Raw genomic sequence first — 10,015 nt, 5'->3', positions numbered from 1 at the left:
GTGTGTGTGTGTGTGTGTGTGTGTGTGTGTGTGTGTGTGTGTGTGTGTGTGTGTGTGTGTGTGTGTGTGTGTGTGTGTGTGTGTGTGTGTGTGTGTGTGTGTGTGAGTGTGTGTGTGTGAGAGTGTGTGTGTCTGTGTGTGAGAGTGTGTGTGTGTGAGTGTGAGAGTGTGTGTGCGTGCGTGTGTGTGCGCGGGCACACGCGTGTGTTTCACCGCGTGTGTGTGGCTGTGGGTGTATCACCGTGTGTGCGGGTCTGGGTGTATCACTGTGTGTGTGGCTGTGGGTGTATCACCATGTGTGCGGGTCTGGGTGTATCACTGTGTGTGTGGGTCTGGGTGTATCACTGTGTGTGTGTTACGGTGCGCACACGTGTGTGTGTGTGTGTATTTCTGTGTGCGTGCATTACTGCGCGTGTGCGTTGCTCTGTGTGTGTGCGCATACAGCTGGGGCATTGCATGTATGCACAGAAGTGTGTGCGCGTGCACTGGTGCGTGTGTACAGGGCATCGTGCGTATGCACGGGGGGGTGGGTGTGCACTGGACACAGACGTGGGAATGTGTGTGCGCGCACACACGCGTTCAGGGCAGTGCACGTGAGCGTGTGTCCCAGTGCAGAGCTGCACGTGTGTCCAGGAGTGCCTGCAGGAACACCGCTGTCTGTAGGGGAACACCTGAGTGTGTGTGTGTAAGGGGCTGCGGGTGTGCGAGGGGCCCCTGTGTGTGTGTGTTTGTGGGGGCGTGTGTTCAGGGCAGTGCACATGAGCGTGTGTCCCAGTGCAGAGCTGCACGTGTGCCCAGGAGTGCCTGCAGGAACACCGCTGTCTGTAGGGGAACACCTGAGTGTGTGTGTGTAAGGGGCTGCGGGTGTGCGAGGGGCCCGTGTGTGTGTGTGTGTGTGTAGGGGACCGTGCGTGTGCAAGGGGCTGTGCCTGTACATGACAGGGGCTCGCGTGCTCTGTCAGGGGCTGCAGGTGTGAGTGGCCGTGTGTGGCCGTGCTGCAGCGGCCGTTTGGGCTGAACCCTCCCTGGTTCCTGGTCTGTGCTGGCGTGCCTGCGTCTCCGTCCGTCCACCCGTCCCAATCCTGGACGGCAGTGCTCCACGCCGTCCCCTGCCACAGTTTTTGGGAGCACACGCCAGCTCCGGCCCTATCCGGCTGGGCAGCGTGCGTGGGAACGCAGCGCTCCGGGGCCACTCGGGCAGCCCTGCCCGGCCCCGCTGCCGGCTGCCAAGTTGGCAGGCGAAGGGGCTGGAGGAGCAAGCCTGGCTGCTGATGCCGGGAACACCGAAGGGGGGAAAGTTTGCCGTGGGCACGTTACAGGAGAGGGAGGAGGAAGAGGAGGGTGGGGAGAGGGGATGGGGACAGGCACAGCCACGGCTTGATGCAGCTCTGCTGTGTGAACAGGGGCGTGGGGTCCCCCTTGGGCAGCTGCCTGGTGCTATGAAGCGCCTGGGGGTATTTGGGGTGCCACGGTGACCTTCGCCCCCTCCATGCCATGGCAGGCAGGGGAGCAGGGCAGCCTCAAGCTGCTGCCTTTCTCCATGTGATAAAGAGAAGCAATTTGGGGGGGGTCTCCATTTAGATGAACGCTGCAGCTTTGAGCGTGACTGCCCTGGAGATGGTTTTCTCCTGCGATCTTTTCACCTCGATTGGTGTGGGGTTTCATAGTCATCCGCCATGCCCCAGCTGGCCCCTGGGAGAGGAGAAAATAAACGAAGAAACAGAACCGGGGCAAGGGTGAAGCTGTCTCAGTAAGGGAGAGAGGGACAGCAGTATCAGCTTTAAAAATAGCCATGTACGAACAGAGAGCGACGCCCCGTGACTGCACTGCCGGGACCCATCGAGCTGGAAGGGGAGACCCCACGCACCGCCTCCGTGGCTTTGCTCCTGTCACTAGCCCAAGCTGAGGTTTGGCTTGTCAGAGCACCCGGAGCAAGTTGCAACCGTGGGTCTGGCCCTGTAACAGTCGCCCGCTGGGTTTCTCCCCGCCGGCTGTGTTCTGCCTGGAGGGTGCTGCTGCTGTGCTGGACGGGGTGGCCGCAGAAGCAGCGTCCCCACTGGCTGGCCTGCGCTCGGGTCCCATCTCCCACTGGCCTGCACTGTGCGAGATGCACAGACCCTGCGCCCGTCTGCAGAACCACAGCCGGGAGCCATGTCGCCGCACTCCCCCAGCTCGTACAACAGACACCAGCGGAGCTGAAGCCCGTCTGCCAGGGACAACCAAGCAGCCACCAGACCACAGCAAAGCTTTCCTGCTCGCATTCTCATCTACTTAGCAGCGTCCAGCAAAGCTCATTACAGGGCTCAGAGGCAGGAAGGAGCCGGCCCGGCTCAGCGAGTTGCCATCCCTCAGCAGAGCCACACGTGCACTTTGAAATGTGAATAATGCAGGTTGGCTGGGCGTGGGGATGGCGCATGCCTTCCCACCGAGCGTGGTCTGGCTGAGGGCTCGTCATCTCTCCGTTTGCCTTCCCCCATCGCTTGTCACCGTGTTGCACAGCATCCTGCTGCAACCGCAAGGGGAATGGCGTGATGAAGGTCTCACCGCAGCGTGGGGACCCTGGCCCCGTCTCAGATGATAACTGCAGCCAGCAGAAGGTCATAGGTGACCATGGCGCTGGGGAGGATCTGGGACAGTCGGTGCCTCGTGTCAGCCCGGGCTGAGCCACCTGTCCACACCCCTGCTCAAGCCCGGGTTTGATCCTCCCCGATTACAGCAGCGTCGGTTCTCCCCATGACCTTCCCTATTGCTTCATGCAGCTCCTCTCTGTGCCTGCCTTTGAAGGAAGCTGAGCGATTAAATCAAAACAAAAGTCTTGCCAAAGAAAGTATTTACAGGCTCCTCATGGCTCCTAGAACAGAAGACGGGAGATGTTGCAATGAGGTGCAGTGGCATCGCGGTGACTCAGCTCACGCTCGGGACAGAGAGCGTGCAGGAGATGTGGTGGCGGACTGAGCAGGGACACAGGAGAAACCCAGAGGACGCTGGCAGAAAAGGGCAGCGGGGTATCAGGCAGCTGGGGAGTGCTTGCCTGGGGGACGTCCCTCTGTGAGGTCTCCCATCACTGTCTCATCAGCATCTGAAAGGAGGAATCAGCCCCTGTGCTGGCAGGCCAAGCCTGCCAACCCCATTCCTGCTACCTGCTGGTGGCTTGCGTGTCCCCGAGGTCACTGGATCAAGCTGTTCTCCACCATCTTCCTTTGTTGGCTGTCATCACCCCCCATCTACCTAGGGGTTATTCCCAGGGGGCAGCCGCTGGGGCCACCCCATCACCAGCAGCGGGGATGCCCATCGCGCTGTTTCAGACCGTCTGCCTGGTTCAGAAACGCCAGCCCTGCCCACCCCATACCTGGTTTTTCAGGGTTAAACCTGTTTCAAAGGTGCCGGCTGGTGTCAGGAAACCATCTTATCTGCCCCTTGAGGCAATGTCTCCCCTTCACCATCCAAACAACATCCAAAATGCAGGATGGGTTGGCAGAGGCGCTGTGGGGGGATGTGCCGGCAAGTCCCCAGCGCAGCCGTGCCAGCTCGAACACACGGCCCAGACCTGGCACAGGGTGTGCTGGCTCCTCATCTCACCTCCTGCAGCCAGCAGCAAAATGCAGATGTTGGGAAGAGGAACCGTGCTAAATAATTTCTCCTTCAGTTCCTCTGCTTTCTCCATGGCCCTGCCACCCCAGGGTGGTATCCGGGCAAGGACTTTGGCTGGTGTTCACTACCGCTGCCTTTGTGCCACCTCCTCTGCATTGCTCCTTGCCCTCCATCCTAGCCTCCTGCTGCCCTGCTGCTCCCTGCGAGGGCAGGAGGGAGTGTGAGCGGGGCAGACACCCCGTAACGCCCGGCAGCACCTTCCTCCAGGGCAGCTGGTGGCTTGGGGACATGCAGCGAGGGCTTCCCTGGACACCACATCCCGTGAGCCGCCGGGGCCAGGGACAAACCGACTTCTGCTGAGAGTGTTTCCCATCTTGTCCTAGTTTCTTCCCACTCCTTAACTTCGCTGCAGTGCTGGATGGTGCAATCCTGGGACTGGCATTTTTTACCCTTGAGCGCCTCCGCCCAGGAGTGAAACGCCGGGATGATGGTTCCCATGAAAGTGGGGGAGCGGATCCAGCACCTTCTGCTCCCCCAGACTCACCAGAAGAGCCCTGCTCCTCCCTGTCTCCCAGTGCCAGCAGCACGCAGGACCACAAAACCTCCCACCCCGCTCCCGGGCGTTATCAGCAGCGCGACATCAAGGGTTTGCTGCTGTAGAAGGGGAGTGTGTGTGCGCACACACAAATGCTCAAATCTTTGCTGGCCACGGGCAGAGGGATCTGCTCTGCAAAGCCAGGCAGGCTGGGAACAACCATTTTTCTTGGGAACACCGGCTGCATAAAAGCAGAAGGGACGAGGGGGTCCCATCTGATGTTATTCCAGGGAAAGGTGTGTCCTTGTTGCTTCCCAAGCACGACCCCGAGGGTTGCTGCAGCTCGTCCTCTCTGGCACCTGCAGTGCCCGTGCAGTGGTGAAGAGGTCCGACTTAGCCTGCCTGCGAGACCACTGCGGGGGGCTTGGGGAGGAGCGGCTGTGCCCCCGCGTCCCGGGGGGAATGAAGCGACCTTGCTGCCTTGCCCAGGTGCAGGTGCTTCTTCGGACAAGGACCAGATCTCTCGGGCTCCTTTCCTCCGGGGGTGGATTCCCTCTTCCCTTGCCCCCCAAGGCATGCCAGCTTGCAGCCCCCCAACCTTGGCTGCCAGGTTGGAGTCTCCTAGTGTGTCACTCTGCTCTGGAAGTGCTGGGGAGGTGTGCAGGGAAGACAGACTCCCCTTGCACTGCTCAGCCACAGGAAGATTTCCGTGGGCTGGGAAGGTTGGCAGGGGAGGAAGCTTTCCAGGATCCCTTGCTGCTCTTCCCAATCCCTGCCCTCCTCGAACTACGATTTCCCTGGCAGAGTTCTGCAAGGAGCTGGCGCAGTCTCTGGCTGCACCAGCCTCCTGCAAAGTGTCCCCGGGGTGTCCCTGCTCCGTCCCCGTGTCCCTGCTGGGGGTTACAGAACTCAGCGCCCTTCATAGACCCTGTTGCACCACCGGCATGGGGGAGACATGGCTGGAAACATCCGCTACCGCTGCTCCTCCGTGCCTGGCTGAGCATCCTGCTGCGGTCGGAGAGGAGGTGGATGGAGCTGGGGGGGCGGCACAGCCCAGGACACGTGTGGGCAGGCTCTGCCTGCACTGCCCAGCCGCTGCCCGAGGGCGGGCTGGTTGTCCCTTCTCCCCAGAGAGGCAGCCGGTGTCCCCGCGGCCACTTCCCGTGGGCATGCAGGCAGCCCTGCTGCGCCAACAGCCAGCACCTCTTAATGGCGGCTGGATTGGAACGGGCAGTTTGGAGCCGAAAGGCTCCCGAGGCCTCTCCCGGGACTGTAGCACCACTGCGCAAGCGGCATCACTTCACTTCAGGATCAAAGAGGTGTGTAAATGCAAAGGAACAGCCTCATTTCATTAAGAGCAATTGAAGAACTGGCAGCTTTGGGCGCTCTGTCAAGCTCATAGATCTCTGCCAGCACATAAATCCGGTAAGTCACGCGCTCAGGCTGCTGGCAGCTGTGCTGGGAAGCGAGAGGTGAGATAAGGGAGACATAACTGAGCCGACACCAAGGAAATCCCTGAAGGGAGGAGATAGGGATCTTTCTGTTGCCACCCCAGCTGCCTGCACGTTCCTGGGCACAGGGCACAGCAGCACGGATCATCCTCAGCACACAAAGGCCAGAGGGAGACGGGTCTTGTCCTAAAAGTTTAGACATTTCCCTCTTCCAAGACCAAGGGAGAGTTAAAAATTCACCTAAAACACTGCTTTAGAGGAAGCTGGATCCAGGGCAGGCAGTGCTGCTGGCTCAGTGAGGGTGGGCAGGTTTCTGGCTATGTGGGTTGGATATCGGCTTAGAAAAAAACTAGAGAAACTTTCAGGATAGAGGAAGCATCTCTGGGAAAGATGAGCTCTGGCTAAAGGAAAACAGAGCCGGGGTGCTAGCCCTTAAAATGAACACCATCATAGGAGGGGTTTTAAATCGAGGATAGTGGGTGAGATGAGTGGGCAGTGGGGTGGGGAATCATCCAGAGGTAAATTCATAACTCTGTCCCTTCAATAAAGGAATGAGAAAAGTCAGAAAAAAGGGACATTAAAAAATCCGGCTGCCAGGAGAAGATCAAATGCTCTGCGACGGCTGCGGTCCCGGCCAGGAGAGGAGAGCAGCCTGTTTTAGATGAGGATAAGGCACTGGGAAACCCCAGGGTGCAGTGATGGGGACAGCCCAGGGGCAAGAGTGGAGAAGAAGCTGGTGGAGGGCTGGTGTGTGAGCAGGGCGAGGGGAGGCGTTGGCTCAAGGGAGTTAAACGGGTTATGTTCATCAGGAATCCGCAAGAATCCACAGGGAGTGGACCACGAAACACGGAGGATGAACAGAGAAGGGCATTAGGGCTTGCCTATAAACCACCCAGAGAGGATGGGGACAATACCCCCAAAATGCTGAGGGAGGCTACGAGGCTGTGAGAGCAAGAAACCACTGCCTGGGGAGACTTGAAGTGGGGAAGCGTCACAGCAAAGCCGTCCTAAATGGCTGCATCTGGAGCCCCCAGTTAGAGAACCACAAAAAGAGGCACCCCTGAGCCATAAACTGGTGTAGTCAAGGGTGTAAAACCTCTGCAGGCTTACCTATCCTTGCCAGAAGGAACTACATAAAATAAAGAAACTGGTTGGAAGAAGTGAGAATCAAATACAAAGGAAAATACTTGCAAACAACAGGGAGATACCGTCTAGCCAGTGTGGATGTGTGGCTCCTAGCAAAAGAGGTCCTAATGCAATACCATGGGGAACCTGCAGGAGGATGGTTTAACAGCAAAGCGAGCTAGCCAAAATACAAATAAATAGTAAAATTAAAATGAATAAAACGGAATAAAATAAAAATTCTTCAAAAACTGGCATTTTCTTTTTCAAACCAGGAAAACAGCAACATGCAAAACCCCCAGCAAGTTAAAAACCGCATTCACACAGATGAAAATGTATTTTGAGCACGATTTGCTTACCACATAAAAATTAACACCAGTGTATTTTTGCAAACCCATCAGAAGCAGGACGTCCGCTGGAAACCCACTGCAGCTGGCGGGGGACTGGGCTGGTGCGTGCTCGGGGCAGAGCCCGCACCCGCAGCGGGATGCAGGCAGCAGGTCCCCCACCTCCCCAGCACGGGAGAGGGAGGTGGCAAACGCCGGGCTAATTTTTAGGAAGGCTCCACAGGGATCCAGGAAACACTGGGATCTTAAACCTGGCTTTGGTTTTCGCTCAGGCAAATTTGCTGAAAGATGGAAGAAAAAATGGCATTAGAACATGTATGAATAAACATGCAACGCTGAGACAACGTCCGGCACAGGCTGGAGGAGGGAAGTCTTGCTAGAATTACGTGGAAGATGTAAATAATGGTGAATCAGATGATATATAAACAACGATTTTTGCAAAACTTTGACAAAATCTCTCTCCAAAAGCTCTTCAGGACGTTAAGGTGGATTAACAGTGAGGTTTTGCTTGTAAACTAACTGCTTAAAAGTAGGAATAAATGGACAGGATCTGTGCCAGACCTGTGCTAGTCAACACACGCATAAAAGAGAGCAGATCTTGCTGACACTATACAGTGTTTCGATGGTCAAATCTAAAGCTGACGGTGAAGAGCTGGAAAGGGATCGCACGATGTCAAGCGGCTGAGCAGGCAGACATCAAATGCAATTCAATATAATTAAATTCGAGGCAAGGTAAAAGTAACCCTATGTGTACACAGCCATGGGCTCTAAATGAGCTTTGTCATTCAGGAAAGAGATGCTGGAGTCCTTGCAGGGGCTTCGCCTGCATGCTCTGCGGTGGTAACCAAGGGAAAAGGGCATCAGGAAGGAATTGCTGATGGGATTGCTGTGATGTGCGAGCACGGCTAGGGCAGCTGGCAGAGGACAGGGCAGTGAGGCAGAGAAGCAGCCGAGCAGGGAGACGGAGCAGCTCCCACGGGGGAGAGACCCGGTGCACACCGCAGCCTGGCAGGGCCACAGGGAAGGGACCTGGTAAGGGGTCACTGAGAGGGGGAAAAAGGGAAGGAATATTTTCATTTCCTAGAGCAGAGCTTCAAAGAGCACCACAGGGCTGGATCTGGTTCAAAACGACGGGAAGCACTTTTCAAACCGTGCATTACCATGCTGTGGGAGGCTGCCTCTGCTGCGGAGATCAAGCATGCAAATGCATTCAAAAGGAACAGGAGGGCGCGCAGAGGGTTGGTTTGCTGGGGCTGTGGCAAGTCCAGGATGCTCCCAGGCCGCTCCTGGCTGAAGAGGACAAGGACAAGGTCCCCGTTGCTTGCTCTGACTCAGCCTTTGAATGGTCCCAGGTCTCCCCACCCTGGTCCTACCCCGCTGCGGCTGCGCTCCCCCAGTGTCCAGAGCCTGGTACCTGCCCCAAGTAAGCAGCAAAGCTCGACCTCAGGGTCTGCTCCGCCCTGCTCTCCGGAGGCTCTCCAGGAGTCGGTCCCCCTCTGCAGCCCAAAAATCCAGGATGGTTTTCAATGCCCGAGGCAGGAAAGAGGGAGCAAATTCCTGCTGAGCCGAGACCAGGTGGAAGATGCAATGCCGACGAACACAATCCCCTACAGCATAACTGCAGGCACCCAGCTCGCCCTGCCGCACTGCTGATGCAAATTACCAGTTATGAAGTAGAGAAAATTGCTATCTATTTCCCCTTTCATCCATCTATTATGGCTTTCTTTTTTATTGCTAATTATTACTTTCAATAAGTCACTGAAGTAGGGTGGGGGTTTCTCTTCTGTGATGCTAGCTTGATGGCTCTTGGAAATAAATCTTAAAGAATTGTCTTTTTCCACAATTTTCTGTCTGCCTTTTCCCATCACTGTTTTTTCTCCGCGTTTTTCTTGTCTTTATGGAGTTTGACTTTTTAAAGCACCATGTATTTTTGTCTACTGAATGGATTATTCTCTGCCCAAATTGAATGTAATCAGGTCGTGATCATTGTTCCCTAGGCAACCACCAATGAAATTATAGAGCTATGATCATGAATTAACACTGTTTAAAAAGTTTTAAAAAAATAAAACAGTAACTGCAAGGCTTAATAAATCATTGCTGAAACAAGGCATTCACAGTGGTGCCACCAGTCACCATGGAGGGCTTTAGCACTTGGAGAACGTTAGGAACAGGTTCTGGTGTTCGGAGGGGCTGGGAGGAGGCGACCAGTCCACGGCAGGATGAGGTCTGTGCAGAATACCTTGTCCGGAGACGCATCTTCCAAGCCCCAGGGCGCTGTGGTAGGCTCAGTCATGGGGTTGATACCCCATACGTTATTTTATTCTACCTTCTGCCGCCGCTCTCCTCACCATCCGCACACGGAGCTCATTCCTCATTCCCCACTCAGCTACTGTGAGAGCAACTGCCGCCACTCGGCTCTTCATCGTGTGAGCCGTCGCCTTCCAGTTCCCCCTCGCCCCTGTTCGCACCCCTTGGCCGTGGTGTTCGGACGGCTTACTGGGACAGGCTTAGAAAAAGCAACGTCATTACACGCGAGATATAGTCTGGGACAAGAAACCCCGGGTCCCCGCTGTGCACGCCTCACCCGCCGCCTTCTCCCCCGAGCCACGGGGCCTCGCGCGCCGGGCACCTTCCCCAGGCAAAGCTCAGCCTCATCCCTCCCGTCGGGAAAGGTCTAGGTCTACCTGTGTTTATTTTATGGCAATACATCGGTGCGTTTATAGGCGTACAACGAGGGATGGTATATGCGCACACCCCCCCTGAATATAGAGTTAGCCCTCCTGGCCCTACGCCACCGCTTAGCACTCATTAACTTGGGAGAACCTGTTCTGTAGTCCTAAGGTCGTTTTTAAGTAGCTTGCTGATGTCGTGCCTTAGGTAACAAACGAAGAGCGGGACCCCCGAGGGAAGCACTGGGGACATCGCCTGCTCCTGCTCCTGCCTGAGGGAGCCCTGAGGAGACCCGCGAG

This window comes from Aptenodytes forsteri, unplaced genomic scaffold, assembly GCF_000699145.1.
Source record: "Aptenodytes forsteri isolate BGI_AS27 unplaced genomic scaffold, ASM69914v1 Scaffold26, whole genome shotgun sequence".
NCBI classification, from domain to species: Eukaryota; Metazoa; Chordata; class Aves; order Sphenisciformes; family Spheniscidae; genus Aptenodytes; species Aptenodytes forsteri.
The sequence above is the reverse complement of the archived record's forward strand: the minus strand, read 5'-3'. Positions refer to the sequence as shown.